A 25,242-nucleotide genomic window follows, 5' to 3' on the forward strand; every position below is an offset into this window, starting at 1 on the left:
TGGGGGCATTTTATAGTCTGCAGACATAATCTTATCCATTATATCATTAGATCCTCATAGCAGCCTGGTGGGGTGGGAAGCCACATATATGATTATCTTCATTTTACAGAAATTGGACTTTGGAGACAAGGGATGTTACTTGAGCAGTGATTGACATTAAAAAATATGCAGTCATGTTTCTAAAACCTGTGTGTTGACATCATCCCTTCAGCTCTCTCAGGGACACCTCAGGTTACACAATTATTCTGCTTCACCAAAGGGGAAAAGCCTCCCACAGCATTTCCCAGGAGAGATGGTTACAACAATAAAAGTCCCCAAAATAAAGGCGAGGTGCACACGTTCTATTTTGAGGGCATTGTGCTCTAATATTTTTCCATCATTAAAGAACACATCTCTTCCTTCCTGCGTCTGCAAAGTCCTGATGCCAGCCAGGTTATAAGGAACTATCCACAAAGCAAGAAAAGAAAGAGCTGAAGCCAAATTCCCTGACCTTCCTTCTGGAGACGTACCCTGCCACTTCAGGGGCGGTGACGCGGGCTGCCTCAGTGGAAAAAAAGGATGAAAGGCCCGGCTGTTATAGCTTCTTCTTCCTATCCGAACCCCAAGAGCACAAGAGAAATATAAGAAGCTTAAGAGAACGCAGGATTAATTCGGAACACAGAAGAAGAAATGTCCCCTATGTTGAAGGGTAAAGATTCTGCTTACCCTTCCTTTCATAGAAGAATGAGGAGAAGTAAGAATAGAGGAAGAGGTAAGTAAGAAATAGCCAAGCTGGGGGACTGCCCTGGTGGGACAGTGGTTAAGAATCTGTGCTCCCAATGCAGGGGGCCTGGGTTCAATTTCTAGTCAGGGAACCAGATCCCACATGTCACAACTAAAAAAATGATACTGCATGCTGCAATTAGGGCTTCTCAGGTGGCGCTAGTGGTAAAGAACCCACCTGCCAATTCAGGAGACATAAGAGACGTGAAAGATGCAAATTTGACCCCTAGGTCAGGAAGATCCCCTGGAAGAGGGCATGGCAACCCAGTCCAGTATTCCTGCCTGGAGAATCCCATGGACAGAGGAGCCTGGCGGGCTGTGGTCCATAAGGTAGCACAGAGTCCGATATGACTGAAGCGACTTAGCATGCACGCATGACGCAATTAAGACCCAGACTAAACAAAAAAATAAATAAATGGTTTTCTTTAAAAAAAGAAATATCCCTGTTGACTTCTCACGTAAGCCCCTTTGGCCACTTTGGCAGTATGGATATCAGCTAAACAATTTGACTCCATCTCTGATGTCAGTGGTGGGATGATTCAGTTGAGCACCTAGACAATTCTCCCAATAGGAGACAGAAGACAGAGATGGCCTCCACCCAGGTACCCATCTTCCTCTGTCACATCACTGCCCATGGCCACCTGGAGTTCATAGGGTACGTGGTGCACAGGGTCAGGCCCATCTCGTCCGGAACGGGTGGCTGGCCTCCCTCCTGCCCTGGGGGCAGCGTGACCCAGCCAGTCACCATGCAAGGCTGTTCTCCAGCACTCTGAAGAAGCCGGCATCTTCACTCACCTCCTGACTCATAACCTCAGACAGATTCCACTTGGAGGGAGAGGAAAATCACCCTTCTTTACCCCACTGTTCTCTTTCTGCTTGGTTGATGGCTTGCTATTTATTTGTTTACCAGTTAAAACCCTGTTCCCAGCCCACAAGCCTTTTCTCAGTACACAACTATGCTTTCAATAAAGACGAAGGCTTGGCTGGCACCGCCTTTGGTAGCTCTGGTACAAAATATATACATAATTCCAACTGCTGCGGGGTGCTGTTTACTTAATTATGTACTCAAAAAACAGAATGACCTTTGAAGCAATTAACTTTCCCTGATCTAAAGGGTCTGAATCAATAACTGGTTGACTTTGTCAAGGAAGTTTTCTATTCCAAAGTGTGTATTCCAGGACAATACGGGCTGCAGTTGTTGTGAAGACATGCCTCCTCCATTCCTGGGGAAAGAGTACATTTCTTTTGTGAAATAAAGTTGTCCATAGAAGTCTGACTAGGTGCGGGCTGATTCAAATTCTTATTGGTGTTTAATTTTAAGAACCAAAGATGTGTCCCTCTCTGCTTCCAGGGAGAAGGCCTGTGATCACATTTCTGTCTTGGGGAGAAAAGATAACGTGTTAGACTTACATGAATGAATAGAAACAGGTAAATACTCATATTTCCTTCTGACTTTGTAATTTAAACAGTGTAAGTCAGTAGGGAAGGGCTGTAATTGGAGCCAGAGTAAAGTGAGGCGAAAATTACTAGGTGTTAGAACATCTGCCTCTCATTTTAATTAGGTGACTGTAATAGCAAGATCAAAAACTTTTCCTTGTCACTCAATCTGTTGAGCTTTCTAATTGAGAAACCAAAGGGCTTGTTTTGTCCTCAGGAAAGAGTGACCCAAAAAGATCCTCTCTAATTACCTGGCCAGAGCAGCTGAAGAGCCTGGGCCCAGGGACAGAGCAGGGCTCAGTAGGGGTGGTGTCAGGAGGATGAGATGCCCCACAAAGGCCAGCCCCTGGGGGCTTTTAGGGACAGTCAGCCCTCATTTGGTGACTTAGAGTTCTCACTTCTCACAAGGCAAAGCAGCTGAGAAGAAAGCGCCTCGCACTGTAAGTCTGTGGGCCTACTCTGAGCCAGCCTCCCCAGTTGTGGGGTGGTCATTCAAACTCTTGGCATCTTCCCTTTCCCATCTTCGAAGTGGACAATGATGGTGCCCCTGTCTACTTTGCAGGAGCGTGTTAAAGTCACCCAAGGTGAATGTTTACTGGTACTTACAAAACGCGAAATCCTACTGCATTCTTCTTCCCCAACTTGGCATCCAAAATGAGATCCTAGTCCTTTAAATCTTCTGATTAAATAAATGACTTTGAGTCCCCATCCTGCTGATAATGGAAACGTCTCTTTTTTCTCTCTCCCCTAAACACTACTTATCTGAAAACAAAAGCAGCCAGCCGGACCTGGTTAAACAAAAGCCCTGCCTGGCCCAAGAGAGCCCAGGCTCTTTCTTACTGATGCAGCCATCTCAGCCACATGACGCCTGCTCAGAGGCCAGGGGCTCCCCAGCCTGCAATGCTGTTCTCCTCCTCCGTTCCTAGATGGCTGGCTGGGGAGAACTGGTAGTCCTATCACTGAATCCTGCCTTTGCTGCTCCCAAGACTCTTCCTCTCTGCTTGGCCCCAGTGCAGTCTCTGGGCTAGACAGCCTGGCCTCCAGAATAGGCTCCAGAATGCACTGCAAGGAACACAGCTGCAAGTTCACTCACAGCCTTGGGTGTTGAGGCAATGTTCATGGCATCCTATGATGCCTGGTGGCCCTGGACCACCTGTCCGCTATGGTGACTTGTTGTTGTTCAGTTGCTCAGTCGTATCCAACTCTTTGCGACCCCACAGACTGCAGCATGCCAGGCTTCCCTGTCCATCACCAACTCCTGGAGCTTGCTCAAACTCAGGTCTGTCAAGTCAGTGATGCCATCCAACCATCTCATCCTCTGTCGTCCCCTTCTCCTCCTGTCTTCAATCTTTCCCAGCATCAGGGTCTTTTCCAATGAGTCTTGTACTTTCTTCCAACACCCTCATAGCCTCATTCCCTGAGCACACCTCCAGTGCTGCCCTGTCCAGGTCTAAAGCATTTCCAATCTCAGCTCCAGTTGGCCTGGATGGAAGAACTGCTCACTCAGTCCCCAGCCCATCCCTGTGCCACATCCCAAGGGTTTGTGACATTTTTTTCAAGGGAAAAACTGCTTTGTTACCCCTGTAAAGCATTATACCAGAAATATCAGTGAGAGTCATTATCATGTATCTCGTGGTGCTGAAAGATATAGTTCGACATCCTTCTGTTGGAGAAGATGAAATCATAAGTGGTGGCTCAATAATACACTGCTTGTCCGTGTCTAGAGCTGAGGGCAGGAAGCAGGTGTCCCAATTCCTAATTCACTGCCTGACACCATACGCTGTGAAGTACGGATTTAACTTCTGAAAAAAAGTAACAGCTGAACTTGGAGGCTGAAAAAAAAGACAGAAGTTCATTTCACTCTCATATAAAAGCCCCCAAACACACGATCCAGCAGCTCTGCAATTTTCAACATGCTCTGTCTTTCTTTGGATCTGAGAAGCTCTTCTAATTGTGCCGTTTTCTCAGTCAACAGGAAGAGCACAGGAGAGTAGAAGGCACGCTGGAGCATTCCCAGCCATTTTTAAGAGCTCATCCCAATAGTTGCAAGGAACTCTTCAGCACATCCCAGGGACAGGAATGTAACTGCAGAGCAACACAAGTGATGGCAACTAGGAAATGTAGACTTCAGAGGCTTGTGCTCAGCGAAAACTCAGAAGTGTGCTGGGACCTTAAAAAAGAAGAAGGGACTTCCCTGGTGGTCTAGTGGCTAAGACTCTGTGCTCCCAATTCAACAGGCCCGGGTTCAATCCCTAGTCAGGGAACTAGATCCCACATGCCACAACTAAGACCAGGGGGAAATGAGATGTAATCAACCATGAATTGCTACATCAGCACTTGGTTTAGGTACCATGCATCCACCAAGCCTTCTCTGAGTTCTCACGCAAAAGTGGGCTTTCCTTCTCTTGTCCCCCAAGGCAGCCTGTACATACAAGCTTCTCATTTGTACCACAAACCCATTGGAAAGATTTACTTCTCCATTAGACGGTTAACACACCAAAGGGCAGGAACTGAATCTTTTTCACCTTTGTAAGTCCACAGTTGACAATTGAGCCTGATAAATTGGGGGTACACAAGAAATTATTTGCTAAACTAAGTTATCATCAGAGATAAGACAGTAAGAGTTGAGTCTCCACACACATCCACGCAGGAACAAAGTTACTGCTAGCAGTTGCCACGGTTGTCATAACAGCAGTAGCACTGATTACACACTCACCAGGTACCAGATCCTGGGTTATGTGTTTTCCCAACTTTAGCTCACTGAATCCTCACAAGAACCCTGCCTTTGTCAGTGCCATATGACAGATAAGCTAAGTGAAGCACAAACAAATTAAAGAACCTCCGTACTCACTGAGCTGGCGATAGGTCGATGACCCCCATAGCCAGTGCTTTTAATTATCTTATGTCTTATTAGGTGAGGTGGGCTAGGAGATTCTTTTCTAACATGATTAAAGAGTGCTTATCAGACACCAGGGCTTCCTGGGTAGCTCGGTTAGTAAAAATAATCCACCTGCAATGCAGGAGAACCCAGTTTGATTCCTGGGAAGGGACAGGCTACCCACTCCAGTATTCTTGGGCTTCTCTGGTGGCTCAGATGGTAAAGAATCCACCTGCAATGCAGAAGACCTGGGTTCGATCCCTGGGTCACAAAGATCCCCTAGAGGAGGACACAGCAACTCACTCCAGTATTCTTGCCTGGAGAATCCCATGGACAGAGAAGCCTGGCGGGCTACAGTCAGTGGGGTCGCAAAGAATCGGACATGACTGAGCGACTTACACACACACATCAGACACCAAGAGACAGCCAACTCTGCAGGAAGCTAAGTGATTAATGACACAAGGGATGGGAGTCAGACTAATCCCTCAGCAACACTCTTCCAACAGTACAGACAACACTGAGCAGCCCATCCCGCAGCTACACCATATGCTCACGCCCACGCCAGTGCTGCGGGGACACTGGTCCTATTTTCCAAAGGGCTTTTGCGTGTGAGATGAAGTTAGCAACTGCAATTTCACATGTCCAAAACAAACAAATCTTCTAATAGCCTAAACCCAGGAGCCTCATGAGAGCCCCACCCCAGTACCCACTCAAATACTTACATTGTCTGCAAAATCACAGTAAGAACTAGTCACGCAGTGATAGCGGAATAGAAATCAGAGATTACCCCAGATGGCAGAGTGGGCATGAGGGGACAGTGAGCCGGTGATGACCCTGAGACACACAAGCACGTCAGCCGTGGACACCAAGCACATGCATGCTGAATACTGGGGAGAAGGAGGCGGGAGAGGGAGGGAGGGAAAGATGATGGGAGAGGAAGAAAGGATGGCATGAAGAAAGGAGGCAGGTTCGCTTCTCTTTTTTGATGTTCTATGTAAGTAGTGAGAAGAATCTCCTAAAACCATCGTAGAGTTTGTTTTTTTTTTTAAAGCAACTAGAGTCTGGGGGTGGGGGGCGGGCGGAGGGGTTGGGAGACATGATTTGGAGGGGAAAAGACAACGAGATTTGATTCCACAGACACTTCAGAAATAATGGCATAATCTTATCCGTTTTCAGCAAATACAATCTGAAGCATTCAAGCCTTTGATAAAGGTGTATCACCTTCATTGGTGCAGCAAACTGCAGATTAAGCTTTTTTTTTTTTAAATGCTGTTCAAATTGCTGGTAGAGCAACCTTTTATGAGATATGATGGTTCAAACAATTTTGCAAAGAGCAGAAGACAAAGAATACGTTTTTACACTGAACTGGTTTCCTAGGAAACACTGAAAAAAATGTAATAGGATATCTTTTAGAGGTAGTTCAAGGACCAGGGCTCTTCTTTACTTTTTTTTTTTTTTTTTTTTTTTTTGAGCCGTGTTTAATATCTGCCTCTTCCTCTCTCTGCAGTGGGGGCTAGGAGGGTAGAACAAGCTCTCTCATACCCAGAAGCCCAAGAGTCCTCTCATTAACTGAGTGCCCGCTCTACACAAAGGAAAAATATTTGAGCCAAGTTGAGCCTTCATTACTCTCTGCAGCAATGTGAAGAAATTAAAGGGATAGAACTTGAATCTTTTGCTCTACCATTAAAAAAAGAAAATCTCCAAATCCCAACTAAGAAATTAAGCAGAGGGGAAAGCCAACCCACTCTTTTTCAAATCACATCTAAATTAATCTGTTTCAAGGTCTTCAAATACCATTTATTTTAGGTTCATTTTTACTCTGGCTCTTCATCCGTCTCTCTGATGTGCCAGCATAGGCAAGCTGACAGAGTGAGCCTGAATTAGCAGGCTCACACATTTCCCAAGTTCAGACACAAGATCAACCAGGGTCTTGAGGAGGCAAAGAAGCTCTGGGTGAAGAGTTGGGAGAATCCACAGGTCAGGAGCCTTTCAAGGGGCATGGGGTGGTTTGCAATGACACCTTCGCTGGCCCTCATTTCCATCAGTCATCACTCATGTCAAGCGGAAGTCAAAATAGGAAAAGTGAAGGAACATCTGGGCTGTGTGGGAAGGAGTTACATTTGATTTTAAAATAAATAAGGTATCAAAGCTTCAAGTTTCACTTATTCAAAAACTGGAGGCAAAAATGTTGGCTTAAAGAAGTTTCGGATCTTTTTGTGGGTGGGCAAAGGGGAGAAGGGGATGCAGCCTCATAAGAACTTCCTCACTTAGGGGTGCCCTCACCCCAGTGCCTCCTTCAAAGACCTGCAGAGAGCCCAGAGAAGGCAGTGGGGCAGGGGGATGGTGGGTGCTGGTGGAGCCCCTTCCAGCATCAGCGGGCCACCTACACCCCAACTTTCTTCACATCCCCTGAGTCGGGGTAAGGGTGACACTCTGGGAGGAAACCTCTTCAAGCTGAAAACAACACGACTGTTTCCCTTTCAGGATCTTTGAGGAGGACTAGTGCGAGAGTCTTGAGGATCATCCACACACAGAGTAACTGCCTTTGCAAACAGGATAGTGTGACGGCTTCCCCAGGGAAAGGGAAGGACCCAGAATCTGAGGCCTTTTCACTAAGATAAGAAACTGTAGGATGCTCAACAAAAGCAAGCCGACATGCACAATGCTTATCCTTAAGATTTCATGGGACTCAACTCATGCTAAAAGACATGGCAGGCCCCAGAGGGGACCCTACAACCCCACTCTATAATTTTTAAATGCAGATTGAATTGGTTTATAGTAAATATAAAGAACCACATTGCTCACTCACTTCAGTCATATCCGACTCTCTGTGATCCTACTGACTCTAGCCCACCAGGCTCCTCCATCCATGGGATTCTCCAGGCAAGAATACTGGAGTAGGTTGCCATTTCCTTCTCCAGGGGCTCCTCCTGACCCAAGAACCTCATTTGAAGGTGGGAAATTTGATTTTAATAGAGCTTATGGGGATACATGGGCAGAGGACAAAGCAGCCCTCCCATCTGCCTTCATACATGGAAGAGGCAGGTGCAAGTGAATGGAGGCCACACACGGTAGCCTTGGGTAGTGTAGACATTTAGACGTCCTGCTTGTTTGCTTCTTTTTTTTTTTTCTGATAATAGCATCCTACTTTCCTTTGGAGAGCTAATGCCCCCTTTGTAATGGTCTTGATGGGACCATACGTTAAGGTTGTTTGTCCTCCTCTAAACAAGAGGATGGCCAACTCATTGGAAAAGACCCTGATGGGAAAGACTGTAGGGCAGAAGGAGAAGAGGGCATCAGAGGATGAGATGGTTGGATGGCATCACTGACGCAATGAACATGAACTTGGGCAAACTCCGGGAAATGGTGAGGGACGGGGAGGCCTGGTGTGCTGTGGTCCATGGGGTCGCAAAGAGTCGGACGACTAGGCAACTGAACACCAACAGCAACCAGGAGGTAGACAGGTGACCCAAGCTAGACCAAAGCCTTCTTCCCAGAATCTCAAGGAGAAGGACGTTCTCCGTAGTCGGCACTGATGCCTGAACAAAAGGAACATCACCAGATGCACCCTTGAAAGTCCATCACTGTGATGTACCTCCACAGCTGCCAGTGGCTTCAGATGTCGACAGTAAAATACTCCTGTGCTATAAAGTCTAGGATAAGTGCAGTTTGAAGGGGAGAGCATGTGCTGGTACACGTGGTGAAACAGGAAGAAGAAGCCACTATATGAGCCCTCCATCTACAGCAAGTGGGCCTACGGGCTGCGTCAGTCAGCTGTATCATCCTGGAAGGCCTCTTGGAAGGCATGTTGAATAAGGGCAGTGTCTAGTCAGCTTTGCTGAATCGTGGGGCTGGGACACTGAGCCTTCTGGACAAAGCATACAACTTGGGGACCAAACTAACATGACATGTAGCCGTCATTGTTGTTTAGCCACTAGGTTGTGCCCAACTCTTTGTGACCCCATGGACTGTCATCCACCAGGTTCCTCTGTCTGTGGGATTTTCCAGGCAAGAATCCTGCCCATACTGGGCTGTGCTTAGTGCTCAGTAGTGTCTGACTTTTTGAGGCCTCATGGACTGTAGCCGGCCAGGCTTCTCTGTCCGTGGGTTGCCATTTCCTTCCCAGGGGATCTTCCCAAGCCAGGATCAAATTCATGTCTCCTGCATTGGCAGGCAGATTCTTTACCACTGTGCCACCTGGGAAGCCCCAAATGACATAGAGTCAATTAAGTAAAGCAGGAGTTTGTTAATAGGATAGGAGGGTATCACAAATCCCAGGTGCAAGCGTTCATTGGTCCACATGAAGGCCCAGTCCCCAAAACTAGAAAGTCAAGAAGCAGGGTGCTCTCTGTGTCTCAGGGGCCCCTCAGTCTCTGGTGCCCCGTCTTAGTTTATTGGCAGAGATTGCCCTGCCAATCTCTGACTCTCTTCACACAGATCTAAAGCGGGCACGCCACAAAGGCACATGAGCCCCCAACGCACATGACTTCTGGATTCAAACACTTGGCAAGATTGACCACACTCTCTGAGTCTCAGCCTTGGGACTCATGGCTGAAGCCCACAGCTGGGGAGGCCCGTGTCAGTGGAGGCCCAGCAGCCATCCTCTCCGGCCAGATCAGAGCCTTGCTGCATTCCCTGGAGCCTCTGTGCTGATTTGGGAGTTAGCTGCCCACTGAAGAATGTCTTGGGTACCATCTAAGGATAGAAGGAAGGAGCATAGTCTGATTTTGCAGTTCGATGATCATTATTTTTAAGTTTGGGGAAAATTACTCAGCCTTTCTGAGCCCAAATTTCCTCATTTTTAAAAAGTAAGTTTTTAGGAAAGAATTAAATCAGATAATTTAAGAAAATGCTGGCACACAACAATTTCCAATAAACAGCATCCATCTATCCCCCCTTGCCTTGCTGCACGGGGGGATCAGAGGACAGGGGCCTTTGTCCTATGATTTTTGCATGGCCCTGAGGTTTCAGACACGGGTAGGGACTGCTGGATTTTCCTTAGCCTTTTTGAGGGTCTGTTTTGACTGTAAATACAAGTTCGTTGGGCTTGCTCTAACATCCCGACTCTGCGTGTGAAGGCTGAGTGGCAATGCTGTAAGCAGTCTCTGGGCCCTGGTTGTGTTTGAACAAACATGACATCCCATGTGGTTAATGGGACTCCACAGGTGCTCGGTATGTTTTTACTCTTTAAATGTTAAAAACGGAAATAGAGTTTTCCAGGGATATCAGAGCCCCAGATATCAGATGAAGAGGGAGATTCTCAACAAGTGCCTGGTATTCAGAGATGGGGGCCAGTAGGGGAGGGATGGGACATTGAATAATAAAGTCTCTCCTCTTGGCTAGGCCTCACTCTGCTTTAGTGTTAGGTTGACAAGCATTGAGGCCTAATTCTAATGACCACATGGAAACAGAGGCCTTTCCCCAAAACATCTGTCAGAAAATCTGAAACTGATTCATTAGTGAGCAAACACTGATTACACATCACTCTCTGGCTGCTATTCTAGTGGCTGGAAAAGTGGGCAAGATCTGGTGATGTGGGGCCCAAGGAGAGACCAGAGGAGGGGCCCCCACCCGGATTGTGGGGCTGGAGGGGGCTTCGAGAGGGCTTCCTGGAGGAGGTGGCCCCCAAGCTGGGTCTTCAAAGATGAGTAGGAATGAGCTGAGTGAGTGGGGCTGACAGTTGGATCTCACAGTGGTGGCATAGAGGGGTTGTTCCATGAGAAAGAGACAGCATGTCTTAACAAAGGCCCAGCAGAATAAAGCTCATGGAGAAATCCGCAAGCACACAAGTCTTCAAATCTAAGACAGACACATTTCTTCAGATGCTTAGGTCTCTGAAGTCAGCACGCATTACACAGTCAATGTCTACACACAATACTGTTTTTCCCTTGGCAGCCTCTTCCTCTTGTATACACACATACACACACACACACATGCACACACCCACACATACATTGTAACCGGTGTTAACAATCTGACATGCGCTCTCACATACTATCTCTTTGGCAGGATTCTTTTCAAATATGGAATCTATCTATATTTCCACTATCCATATACTGCGGCTGCTGCTAAGTCGCTTCAGTCGTGTCCGACTCTGTGCGACCCCATAGACGGCAGCCCACCAGCCTCCCCCGTTCCTGGTATTCTCCAGGCAAGAACACTGGAGTGGGTTGCCATTTCCTCCTCCAATGCATGAAGGTGAAAAGTGAAAGTGAAGTCGCTCAGTCGTGTCCGACTCTGAGCGACCCCATGGACTGCAGCCTACCAGGCTCCTCCATCCATGGAATTTTCCAGGCAAGAGTAGTGGAGTGGGGTGCCATTGCCTTCTCCATCTATATACTGCTAATCGCAGTAATTACATTCACTAGATCTCCAAGTGAATAGTGATATTGGACTTCACAATATTTTAAACTTGGTAGATCGCAATATGTATTTACTTGTTCCCATGTCAACAAGGCTAAAATACATAAACTGGAAGCTCTATCATTAAAAATTGACATTATTTTGATTTATTAGATTCCCAGAAATTGGGTTACTATTTTAAAAGTGAAAGTTGCTCAATTGAGTCTGACTCTTTGTGACCATGGGTAGCCTTTCCCTTCTCCAGGGGATCTTCCCAACCCAGGGATCAAACCCAGATCTCCCACACTGCAGGCGGATTCTTTACCAGCTGAGCCACCAGGGAAGTCCAAGAATACTGGAGTGGGTAGCCTACCCCTTCTCCAGTGGATCTTCCCAATCCAGGGATCGAACCCAGGTCTCCCATACTGCAGGCAGATTCTTTCCCAGCTGAGCTACCAGGGAAGCCTATATTAAAAGTTGTGCGTATTTTGGTATTAATGATTATTTCTAAAAATTACTCAGAAATGAGCCTCTAATTCACAATAACACTAATGTCTTACCTTGGGGTGCTATAACAAAATACTGTAATTTAGGTGGCTTATAAATAACAGATCAGGTGCCAGAATGATCAGGTTCTGATGAGGAGCCTCTTCCGGTGCTGACCTCCAGCTCCGTGTTATAGGCGCACCTGGCAGAGAGCAGAGAGAGGGCACAGCTCGCTGGTGACCCTGACAAGAACATGAATCCTGGATGAGAAGACTCATCTGGAGCCCTTCTAACCCTAATTATTTCCCAAAGGCCCCATATTCTAAAACTACCACATCACGGGGCATAAGGTTTTGACATAGGAACTTTCAGTTCAGTTCAGGAACTTTGGGGGGACACAAATGTTCAGCTCATAACAACCAATCACAAAGGTAGTTCTCCTTCTCCCCACACCGTAACCACCCTTGTAAGGTCTCTGTCTTTTTAAGTTGGGTCGATCTTGTGGGCAAAAAGGTTCATTGCTTTTAGTGTCCCTGAATACTGGTAAAATTTTAAGTGTACACCCTGCGTGCATGCTAAATTGCTTCAGTCATGTCTGACTCTATGAGAGCCTATGGACTGTAGCCTGCCAGGCTCCTCTGTCCATGGGATTCTCCAGGCAAGAATACTGGAGTGGGTTGCCATGCTACACCCTCCTCCAGGGGATCTTTCCAACCCAAGGGTCGAACCCATGTCTCTTAGGTTTCCTGCACTGGCAGGTGGATTCTCTACCACTAGTGCCACCTGAGAAGTACCAGGTATAACCTATAGTAAAGAATAAATCCTTTATATCAGGGCTTCTCAACTTCAACGGTATTAACACTGGGTTGGAGAACTCTGTGTTATGTGAGGCTGTCCTGTGCATTGGGATATCGGTAGCTCCCTGCCCTCTGTTACACACTGTAGCACTTGTCCCTTAGTTGCGGCTACCAAAAAAAAACAATAATGCCTCCACACATTGCCAAACATACCTTGGGGTCATATCACCTCTCTTGACAACTGCCACTCCATGTCACTGATAGTGGTTCTGCTTCTGTGATTGAACCCAGAGTGTGGTCATCATATTTATCATACACTGTCTTCTGGATCTCTTTCCTTGTTCTCTTCTATTCATCAATCTTTGTATTCGTGTCAGTACTATGCCTGCATTAGTTATGGTAGTTTTAAAGCAGGTAAAGCAAAACCATCACACCGTTCTCTTGTCAACCTTTCCTCAGCATTTACCACGTATTTATTCACCTACATATGATGTAGCCATCTCTGACCGGGAACAACATCCCATTGAAACCATTCTGTATAGAATGGGTTTTTAAACCAGAGTTCCTGACCCCCTTGAAGTTGTATGTAAAATTACGTGTGTACATGTGTGTCTTTGTGTGTTTCCAGAGATGCTATGGACAGAGGAGCCTGGTGGGCTGTGCAGTCCATGGGGTCGCTAAGAGTTGGACACGACTGAGAGACTTCACTTTCACTTTTCACTTTCATGCATTGGAGAAGGAAATGGCAATCCACTCTAGTGTTCTTGTCTGGAGAATCCCAGGGACGGGGAAGCCAGGTGGGCTGCCGTCTATGGGGTTGCACAGAGTCGGACACGATTGAAGTGACTTAGCAGCAGAGATGCTATGAAAGGTGGTCACTCTGAAGCGTAATATTTTTCTAATCACCCTACCTTTTCAGAATCTCCTACAAACCACATGGCAGGCAAGTCAGGGAGATCCATCCACAGTAAAGATGGATGCAGGAGGGCTTCTTCCCTGGTGGCTCAGTGGTAAAGAATCCACTTGCCAATGCAGGAGACACAGGTTCAATCCATAAGTTGGGCGGATCCCACATGCCAAGGAGCGGCTAGGCCCGTGCACCACAACTTTTGAGTCTATGCTCCAGAGCCCAGGAACCACAACTACTGAGCCCATGTGCCACAACTCCTGAAGCCCTTACAGCCCTAAAGCCCAAGCTTCGCAACAAGAGAAGCCACTGCACTGAGAAGCCGTCACACCACAACTAGAGAGCAGCCGCCACTCACCACAACTAGAAAAAAGCCCAAGTAGAATGAAGACCCAGCACAGCCCAAGAAAATACAAAAAATAAACAAAACACAAGAAGATGGATGCAGGGGCCTTCCCTGGAGATCCAGTGGTCCCAGGTGACTTGGTGGTTAAGAACCTGCCTTGCAATGGAGAAGATTTGCAGATTTGATCCCTGGTCAGGGAACTCAGACCCCACATACCACAGGGCCACTACTGATCCCACGTGCCACAGTGAAAGATTCCTCATGATGAAACAAAGACTCCACGTGCTGCAACTGAGACACAATACAGCCAAATATATACATACATATTGTTTAAAAAAAAGATCAATGCCTTGCATGCACAGAACCTATTCTCTGAAATTTGTGACAGGTGCTCCAGTGAAGAGACAAGTCAACAGACTTTACTCCAGTGAGGGATGATGTAAGCAGTGACACTGCCTCACAAGTGTGACCAAGAATCCAGGGTGTGCATTGGAGGAAGGCAGGAGCATACACCCACAGATGGGGTGGGAAACCTCTGGTGTTAGCAAGGCTGTCGTGGAGCAACATACGAACACCGTATCATGTCCTCATCTCCCATTTATTATTTATGTCCCACCTGCTTCCAAAAGGATGTGACACGGCTTTCAGTGAAAAGCACAGATATGAAAGAATCATGCAGCCTCTACAACTAAACTCAGGAGGTGAGAGCCAAGAAGGCAAAAAGGCAAAAGAAGGAGGCAGTCTGTAGAATAATTATATCAGGAAGCACTGGCTTCGCTCTGAACTTCCTGTCCTCCAAGAGAGAAAAAAGAAGGCAAACACAATGGTATATCGTTTCCTTTAGTTCGTAACAGGAAACAGACCATCAGGAGAGGCGTTAGCCATCTCCTGGGAATTCTGGCCCTTTTGGCCAGAGGAGACCTAAGGAAGGGGAGGAGAATGGAGGTGAGTCCCTCCCCGAACATCCGGCTCCTGCAGAGATGACATGTGTCCATCTAAAAAGGGCTGTTTCTGCCATCTAAAGAAAAGATGCCCTCGTCAAACTGTTCATTCTGCTCATCAAATATTTACTGAACAACAGACTGGTTCCAAATTGGGAAAGGAGTATGTCAAGGCTGTACATTGTCACCCTGCTTATTTAACTTATATGTAGAGTACATCATGCAAAATGTTGAGCTGGATGAAGAACAAGCTGGAATCAAGACTGCTGGGAGAAATATCAATAACCTCAGATATGCAGATAACATCACCCTTATAGCAGAAAGTGAAGACCTAAAGAGCCTTTTGATGAAAGTGAAAGTGAAAAAGTTGGCTTAAAACTCAACATTCAGAAAACTAAAAACATGGCATCTGGTCCCATCACTTCACAGCAAATAGATGGGGAAAAAATGGGAACAGTGACAGACTTTATTTTGGGGGGGCCCCAAAATCACTTCAGAGGGTGACTGCAACCATGAAATTAAAAGACGCTTGATCCTTGGAAGAAAAACTATGACCAACCTAGACAGCATATTAAAAAGCAGAGACATTACTTTGCCAACAAAGGTCCATCTAGTCAAAGCTATGGTTTTCCCAGTAGTCATGTGTGGATGAGAGAATCGGACTATAAAGAAAGCTGAGCGCCAAAGAATTGATACTTTTGGACTGTGGTGTTGGAGAAGACTCTTGAGAGTCCCTTGGACTGCAAGGAGATCCAACCAGTTCATCCTAAAGGAAATCAGTCCTGAGTGTTCATTGGAAGGACTGATGCTGAAGCTGAAACTCCAATAATTTGGCCACCTAACTTGAAGAACTGACTCATTGGGAAAGACCATGATGCTTGGAAAGACTGAAGGCAGGAGGAGTAGGGGACAACAGAGGATGAGATAGTTGGATGCCATCACTGAATCAATGGACATGAGTTTGAGTAAGCTCCGGGAGTTGGTGATGGACAGGAAGCCTGGCATGCTGCAGTCCATTGGGTTTTAAAAAGTCAGACAAAACTGAGTGACTAAACTGAACTGAGCTCTGGCCAGACTCCAGACTAACAGTTTAACGTTGAGAATAAGAACCTGGTGCCTTCGTTCAAGGATCTCATGGTCAGGGAAGGTAGATGTGAGCAAATAATTAGAATGAAACTCGATATGTGTCCCGAAAGACAGATGACCATCAACACGGAAACACAGAAGAGAGACATGAACTTTACTTGGGAGGAAGGCCAGCGTTCCAGAAACTAGGAGGAGGGAACAGGAGGCTTCCCACCTGAGGGTCTCCTACAGGCAGAGGAAGTACAGAGATGGGCAACCAGTTTTATGGGAAAGGAGCAGGGTGGCACACCTAGGGTGTGGAGTGCATGCTCATGGCGGAACAAGAGGAGGCTTGACATTTTGGCTGCAGTTAAATCATGAAGGGCCTTTTATGTGAGGCTAAGGAATCTGGGGCTTGGCATGAGAACCATCAAAGATGTTTAAGCAGGGAGCAACGAATTCAGATCATGGGTTTCCTCTATTTGCTTAAGATCCTCAAAGCCCACAAGGCTGATGGAGAGTCTAAAATTGGCCAACAAAACCTCACCTGCAGCAACCAAGAACCAAAACGAGGGCATTGCCTGCAAGCTCGGTGTTCTTTTGCAAAGCAGAACTGCGTGTCCTTCCTCATAAAACAGATAACCAGGGACTCTGGCTCAGTGATCCTGCTTAGGCATAACCAAGAAGAGGTGTCACATCAGCAGCAGGGAGCTACTTCCAAGAATAAATCTAGGCATTTTGGAAGAAAAAAAGAAAAGCCGAATTGGGAACCGTCTAAAAACTGTTTTTTGGAGAAAGACACGTAGGTACTTTCCACTCCTCTGTGTAGTTAAAAGAACAAAAGCAATAGCCTGTTCCCCCTTCATGCAGCAGCTTCCAATAGGACAAAAAGCCAAATGCAACGCAGCTGAAGGAGGGATGGGAGCCCAGACTGGGTTAGAGCCAACACTGGGGTTCTAGGCAGAGCCCAGTGGTTCTGGAGGCATGTGGACAGGAAATAGACCTGTTCTAAAAGTGTAGGGGGTTACCTAGGAAGCCAAGAAGAGGCAAGATGTCACAGAGCACAGGTCTCCCTGCTCTTTGCAGGGAGAGAGATGGGGCCGCTCATCTCTTCCACCTCTGACAATGACCACATTCCCTGCTCCTCACTGGCCAGCCTCCCCTTGAGAGCCCACCGTCCTTCACTGGGAGAGCCACTCTACAGATGAGCTCACAGCATGCGTTCTGAGCCCAAGGAATCTGATGGGACAAGGACTTATTTCCACAGTTTGAACAGACAAGTAATTTATGATCTCAGGGACCCTGAAGTAGGAGCAGGCTGCATTCCAGTCATGACACTCTCATTTTGTGACTATGAAGACCTCACTGAATAGATCCTGAGCATTAATTGTGACCCACTATTTGATATAGTAAGTCCTTCCTCAGGGCTCTGTGACGTCATAAGTTTGTTTGCTTTTTTAAATTCCAAAATGATGTTATTTGTCCTCTGCTCTTTCTGAGAAGCAGCCTGTCATAGTCTCCCATGGCTTTATGAGAGCTCCCAGACAGCTTTGCCAATGACTGTTCAACACCTCAGAGCTCCCAAAATCCCTTGCAGAGATGCTGCTCGGAGCCTTAGCCTCAGCCAGTAAAAACAAAATTGCTTGCTTCTCCAAGCCTGCTTCCTTTACCGTCTGACCCCCATTTGGGCTGAGATGCCTGGATACCATTTTGAAAAATGGCTAGTGTAAAAGGATGCGTGCTAAGTTGCTTCAGTCGTGTCTGACTCTTTATGACCCCATGGACTGTAGCCTGCCAGACTCCTCTGTCCATGGGATTCTACAGGCAAGAATACTGAAGTGGGTTGCCATTTCCTCCTCCAGTGGATATTTCCAACCCAAGGATTGAACCCGTGTATCCTGTAGCTCCTGAATTGCAGGCAGATTCTTTACCACTGAGCCACCAGGGAAGCCCTGTAAAAGGATAGTGCTTCATTATAGGAAAAACTTAAGAGTTCTCCCCAAACTGGTGAACTCAATATAGTTTCTGGTTAGGACCCATCCTCCTTTTAGCAACCTTATCTCATTCAGCACTGACCCCACACTCTCCAGGGCTCAGGGTCTTCTTTTCCTCTTGAATCCTTTACCCAGATTTGACTCTTACCAGTTTCCATGTTCCAGATCTTTCCTGAAGCCCAGCCTTCCACCAAAACACCCTGTGTCCCACCTCCTTACACCCTGAACTCTAATCCATCTAATGGTGGAGTGGCGCTGCTGTGAAAGCGCCTTTCGATGGCAGACTGCGGGAGAGGCTGTTTCCACCCTAGAGCACACCGTTAGTGCCTGTGCTGCTCTGCACCCCTCCCCCATGCTCTCAGCTTCCCTTTGCAGAACCTCATCTCCCCATCGTGTGCCATCTTAACAGGACGTTCGCTCAGGATGACCCGATCTGTCAGGAACAAGAGGTGCACACGGGACCATTCCAGGCCAATCTGGCTTTCCTTGGCAGAAGTGACCTAAGGATAACTCAACAGCTGGAACCGGCGGACCCAAAAGCAGGGGTCTGTGCGCTGGCTATCCAGAGCTCCATGCCTGCCCTGTTTCCTTTCTTGTCCTTTCTCCGGCCTGAATAATTACCCAGGAAAAGTCAGGCCACACCTCAGCATTTTTATTCTCTCTTAGATTCGTTTGCAAGGCACAAACCCCTAATCCCATTTCTTATCTGAAGGAATGGTCAACTGTGGACATTTTAAGAAAAGGAAGCCTTGGAAGAGACTATTTCAGACAAAGTGGCCTCAGGAGAGGTTGGGTGTGTTCCTTGACAAAAGAGAAAATGCCAGTGGATGTTTCTGGTGTAGCCTAGCCTCTCCACCAGCAGATTCCGTTAAGGGGATGATCAAAGTGCTGTGGGTGACATTTGACATGTGCCAAGACCTTGGCATGAGGATCCCACTTGTTTTCTGGTCATGGGGGATGACTCTGCCCTCAAAGCCTGGCTGGGCCCTTACTGGAGCCCTTCTAAGGATGACACCCCAGGACATGGCAGGCAGCTGCGTTTTGGGGGCATCCTTGCCAGCAGTGCAGGCCCAGCTTAAACTGGAGGACATCCCCACAAGGAGCCCAGGAGGAAGCCAACTCCCCCGCCTCCGCCCACCACCCCCGAGGAGGCTCTGGCTCCTGGCTCCCATCCTCCTAGACCAAAGGGGGAGAAATTAAATCAGCTGTGCTCAGAGACAGACTCCCAGGAAGCAAAGAACACCCCAACTTCAGGATCAGGTCCTTACACCAGCCCCTTCCAGTCTCATATAAGTAAAACTCCACTTCTACACCCAATCCCACAATGTTCTTTTCCACTTTTTTTTTTTTCCCATAAAGTAGGCCCTTCACATCATGTAAGCACAGACCCCAACGAAACCTGGCTCTATCCCCAGTGGGATACAAACAGAGGAAAGAGCAATGAAAAAAGGAAACTCATCAGTGGGAGTTCTCTGCACAGAAGAAATAGAAGAGAATGGTAAGCAGGGTGTAGCAGGACCCGCCCTTCTTTCTATATCACAGGGAGATGTCCCTCAGTACTTCATGGGGACTGTGGGCAAGCAGAGAAATACGCATGATGGTCCCTGGGGCCAAAGGAATTAGAGGCCAATGCAGAAGGGCCGGGCACTACCAGGTAACCAGGAAACAGGTGCTTCCTCTCTGGAAGGGGCACCGCACCCGTCTTCCTCGGCAGGAGCTCACTCTGAACTCAGCAGGACACTTTACTGAAAGAAAGGTAGCCTACAGCAGACTCGGTGAACAGACAGGAAGAAGCGGCTTTATTTAACTAGCATGGTTCCTTGTCCCAGACACACTTGGGGCTGGGAGAACAGACCTCAGAGTTTAGGTCTTTAGAGGATGTCCCCCACGGACAGTCCCACAGAAGCGGTGCTTTGTTCTTATCCAGAACAGCTGCCAGTTTATGCTGTGCTCCCGTGAGAATCAGAAAAATAAGGAAGTTCCCTCCTTCTGTCTTGATGGTGCGCCAGGCAGACAATGGTTCGTGCCTGATTGCTGGCTAGGTGAGTGGGGCACACCTGGGATTCTAGTCCCCCCACCCACCAGCTCCCTAATGCTCCCTGCTCTGGGGGGCCCGAGTAGGGCCCCTGTCCCCAGGAGCCTCCATCCGTCTTCTCCTGCAGCCCTTCTCTGAGCCCTGCTGCTTCCCATCCCCTGCCTCTATCTGTTTGGAGTCCACTTTCCCCATGGCCTTCCCCAGTAGCTCAGCTGGTAAGAATCTGCCTGCAATGCAGGAGACCCTGATTCGATTCCTGGGTCGGGAAGATCCCCTGGGGAAAGGATAAGCTACCCATTCCAGTATTCTTGGACTTCCCTGGTAGCTCAGCTGGTAAAGAATGTGCCCACATGTAGGAGAACTGGGTTCAATCCCTGGGTTGGGAAGATCCCCTGGAGAAGGGAATGGCAACCCACTCCAGTATTCTTGCCTGGAGAATCCCTAGTGGGCTACAGTCCATGGGGTCACAAAGAGTTGGACACAACTGAGCAACTAACACTTTCACTTTCCCCATGGGAGACAAGTCTGCAGGCCTTCAGGAGTTATGTGAGGTGGTGCCCCTTTTCCTCTGCTTTCAGAGGCTGCAGAGTGGACAGAAAAGGACTCTGTCTCTGGTACAACAGGAACCTCGTTTAGTTTCTCCACCATGATGGCTCAGGTCACCTTATGACTACCTAGGAGCAGATAACTTCACCCAGTAAGAATCTGCTTTCTCCTGAAGTCAATAAAATATAGCTTCATGTAAAGTATGCTTATTTTTTTTCAATTAATAATAGTTTGGGTCTAGTCTCAGAGAAAAACAATCCTGGCACTACTATCTTCAAGAAAATGGAGCCATCTCCAGTTTCATCTTGATATGAAATCCCCTACCCACAGACACAGATGGAGGGGAAGTTGCAGTATGTGACACTACAACATGTTTCTCAGGCTCAGCAGAAAAATAAATCTCTAGTCCCTTTGATCTTTTTTTTTACTTATTTGGCTGTGCTGGGTCTTAGCTGAGGTACTCGGCATCTTCAGTTGCAGCATGTGAACTCTTAGTTGTGGCATATGGGATCTAGTTTCCTGACCAGGGATCTAACCCAGGACCCCAACGCTGGGAATGTGGAGTCTTAGCCACTGACACCACCGGACCTTTAGTCCCTTTTATACACCAGTGATTCGCTTTGTTCTACTGCTTCCCTGGAAAAGTTACTCTCTCTGTTACTGAATATATGAAACATGTATTATGGGGAGGACGAAATTTATAAGGTAGTTATCAGTTAGCTATTGCTACAATAATGTTGCATTAACTCACAGGCCTATGACCAGAAGCATGTATTTCTCCCCCTGAAGATCAGCCTGGGTTCAGCTGGACTTTACACCAACCTGCAGGCTGGGTCCAGGTCTCGCCACAGGTTTTCCACCCTCCTTGGCCCAGCAGCTTTTTGAGACATGTTGTTTTCATGGTTAAAAAAAAAAAAAAAAGTGGGAGTGCAAGCTCAACCATGAAAACACATTTCAAGCCTCCACTTACATCATGTCTGCTTATATGCCAACAGCCATAGCAAGTTGCATGGCCAAGATAAAACTAACTAGGGCAAGCCCAGGATCAGAAGGGCAGAAAAATATATTCTGCCTCTCATAGAAGGAACATGGGAAATGGCACACAGTAAGGGGTGAAGAACTGAGAAGCCAGCTACCATAAGGAGGGAGGGTAAAGGGAAGGATGGCAAAAGAAATAATATTTTTAGAGGTCTATTTTGTGCCAGGTATTGTCCTACATGTTTCAGGCATAAGAAGCCTATATTATAAATAGAAGACTGACATCTAGATGGGAACGCTGGTGAGCAACTGAGCCTGGATTCACACATGGGTCCAACAGACCCCAGACTCTGCGAAGGGTTAGAGAGCTGGAGACAGCAACCTCTGTCTTACTCTTGCAGGACCACAGATTGATGCTGAGCAAGGAAAGAGGTAAATAAATGGTGATCTTTTCAAACCCAGGCTTCTCCCAAAGAGCCTGAAGCAGGAACATTGTGTCTGAAGTAATAATTGGAGTCCAGTGGCTGAGTCTTTCATCATTTAGACTGCAGATTCACTGCTTGCTCATTCTAATACTCTTGCAGGCATTGAAGTTAGTCCTAGACTGTATGAGTCATACAATCTTGCCCTAAATTCTCTGCTATAAAGGGGTCAGGAGTTATTTTCAAGTTACAAGTTCAGACTTTTACATGTTCTAATTGCTTTCTTACATTTGACTCATGTGTTAATGCAGAAGATAGTATCAGAGGAACAGGATAATGTTATCAGACAGCATTCACAGGTGTAGCTGCGAGTCTCTAGGATGCTCTTAGGGAGAACAAAGCAGGTCACAGAAGTGCAGGGATCTGGTGGTAAGTTAGTTGGTGCTGGATAAATATTTGCCAAAAAAATTTATCCATCAACAAAGATTATCTACCTGTGCAGTGCAGCTTATTGTACCATGGGTGCTGGTGACTGGAAGGATGTTTAGAGTTCGTCTAAACCGCCAGTGGGCTTCCCTGATGGCTCAGACAGTGAAGAATCCGCCTGCAATGTAGTAAACTCTGGTTTGATCCCAGGGTGGGGAAGATCCCCTGGAGAAGGGGACAGCTACCCACTCCAGCATTCTTGCCTGGAGAATTCCATGGACAGAGGAGACTGGTGAGCTATAGTTCATGGGGTCGCAAAGAGTTAGACATGACTGGGTGAATATGCTACCATTCAAAGAGAAACACTACCTCTGAGGCTTTTTTCCAACCTGCCTTCTCACTCTTGTCCTTTTAAACATTGAATGACATTCTGATGGTTCTTCCATATTACTGATGACTTGGGCTCATGTGTTACAACCTTCCCTGATCCACAAGTCCCACCATTCTCCTGGAGAACTTGGGTACAACTGTGAAGACCACGTAGTACCCAAGCTTTGCAGCTCCCAACTCTGTCAACACCAGCAGCCTTACTCTTCCTCACATCCATCCATCTCCATTACTCAGGCTTTAAACCTAGGGCATCACCCTCACCACATTTTCAAACTGCCGATCAGAGCCAATGGTAAGTCATGAAGGCAATTTAGCGAGCTGTAGCATTTTTACTGGAGAAGGAAATGGCAACCCACTCCAGTGTTCTTGCCTGGAGAATCCCAGGGACGGGGGAGCCTGGTGGGCTGCTATCTATGGGTCTGCACAGAGTCGGACACAACTGAAGTGACTTAGCAGCAGCATTTTTACAAAATGGAAAAGAAAACATCCAAGATCATTGCATGTAATAAGGGCATATCTCAAGAAACTTTTGCTTGAATTATACGTACTTGATAGGCATACAGAACTGTGGTGTCAGATTTTTTTTCCTGAGAGTTATGGTCAAAAAAGTTTAAGAAATACTTCCCTTGGCTTTTTCATTCACAGAACATTCCATTTTTAAAATATCACTGTCTCATGCTGCTGCTACTGCTGCTAAGTCACTTCAGTCGTGTCCGACTCTGTGTGACCCCATTGACGGCAGCCCACCAGGCTCCCCCGTCCCTGGGATTCTCCAGGCAAGAACACTGGAGTGGGTTGCCATTTCCTTCTCCAATTCATGAAAGTGAAAAGGGAAAGTGAAGTCACTCAGTCATGTCCAACTCTTCGCGACCCCATGGACTGCAGCCTACCAGGCTCCTCCGTCCATGGAATTTTCCAGGCAAGAGTACTGGAGTGGGGTGCCATTGCCTTCTCCGATCACTCTCTCATAGCCACCAGTTATTATACCTCGCTCTCTACTCTTCATACACTCATTGCTGCAACTCTTGTTTCCATGTGACCCATGAGCATGGCAGGTAAGAAACTTAAGAACAGGAATAATGCCCCATTGAAAATCTCCTAGTCCATCCTGTCCCCTCTGAAACACACACACATACAATACTGTACCACACACACATATAAACTGTCTAGTGCCCATAGGGTGTGTGTGCATGCTCACACTTGAATGGAAATTGACACAGAAGGTGAGTTTCACACATGAGCTGACATGGAACAGAACAGACACCACATGTGGTTATGGAAGGTGATCAGAAGCACGAACATGGGAGTTTGCAGAAATCTTAGGCAAGGAGGTATGGACTTAGAATTGAATTAACTTCATGAAATTAATTCAAGATGCAGGGAGATTTCACCTGTTACCTGAGTCATAACCCAGAAGAAAAAAAAAAGCCCAATGTTAAAAACTCAAGCCATAATCTAAACTTTGAGTCAATGTAGATTGCAAATTCAAATTTTCCCTTGGGCCACTGGATATAGCAGGACTTCTCAACCTTGGGTACTATAGACATTTTGGGTTGGATAATTTTTTATTGGGGAAAAGGGGGGCAGCACCTCTGGCCTCCACCTACTAGATGCCAATAGCTTACTCCTTCCCCACTTGTGACCACCGAAACTGTCTCAGACACTGCCAACTGATCCCTGGGGGTAAATTCACCCCAACTGAGAACCACTGTTATATGATGATGGTACTAAAAACAATGTCATGAAGTGTCTCATGGGTGATAAGCTCCTCTCCAGGCATGATCTCTTCTGGCCCACATAGCAGACCTGGAGGCCAGGCCTGCTGGTAAGACAGGCCCCACAGGAACGCACCATTGCCCCACTGCCTGGGGCACCTCAGTGCTCATGGAATCTCAGCCTCAGTCTTTCCACTCTGAAGCAGAGAATCTGTGACTTCATGTAGTCGAGTCAATCACAAAATGAGCCACTCCTTATCCTATTCTCAGTCTTCCGACAATGTTAAGATGAGAATCAAAATACCAGGAAATGACACTGTTTATGGGAATCTAAATCAGTGAAGCCACTATGGAGAGTGGTATGGAGGTTCCTTAAAAAACTAGAACCAGAGCTACCATATGATCTAATAATTCCACTGCTAGGCATATATCCAAGCAAAACTCTCATTCAAAAAGACTCATGCACCCCAATGTTCATAGCAGCACTATTTACAACAGTCAGGACACAGAAGCAACCTAAGTGTCCATAGACAGATGAATGAATAAAGATGTGGTGTGTGTATATATATATATATATATATATACACACACATATACAATGAAACATTTCACAGTCACAAAAACAAATGAAATTATGCCATTTGCAGCAATATGGATGGACCTAAAGATTATCATAGTAAGTGAAGTAAGTCAGACAAAGAGATATATGAGACAGATTATATGTAGAATCTAAAATAATAATACAAATGAACTTATTTACAAAACAGAAATAGAT

General features: G+C 46.7%; 1 long non-coding RNA gene across 1 annotated transcript in view; it reads right to left on the reverse strand.

The window, feature by feature from the left end:
* Positions 1 to 1,170: 1,170 nt before the first annotated feature.
* LOC147369043 (uncharacterized) overlaps positions 1,171 to 25,242 on the reverse strand; it is a 75,047-nt gene continuing 50,975 nt past the window's right edge. The window contains exons 2-4 of the long non-coding RNA XR_015167220.1: positions 11,980 to 12,107; positions 2,806 to 4,031; positions 1,171 to 2,136 (exon numbers count right to left, since the gene is read on the reverse strand). This is a non-coding gene — a long non-coding RNA (uncharacterized LOC147369043). The remainder of the gene's footprint in view (positions 2,137 to 2,805; positions 4,032 to 11,979; positions 12,108 to 25,242) is intronic.

The sequence above is a fragment of the Bos grunniens genome, chromosome 7 (genome assembly GCF_055505025.1).
Source record: "Bos grunniens cultivar Pamir isolate PY7600 chromosome 7, Bosgru_T2T1.0, whole genome shotgun sequence".
Taxonomy (NCBI): domain Eukaryota; kingdom Metazoa; phylum Chordata; class Mammalia; order Artiodactyla; family Bovidae; genus Bos; species Bos grunniens.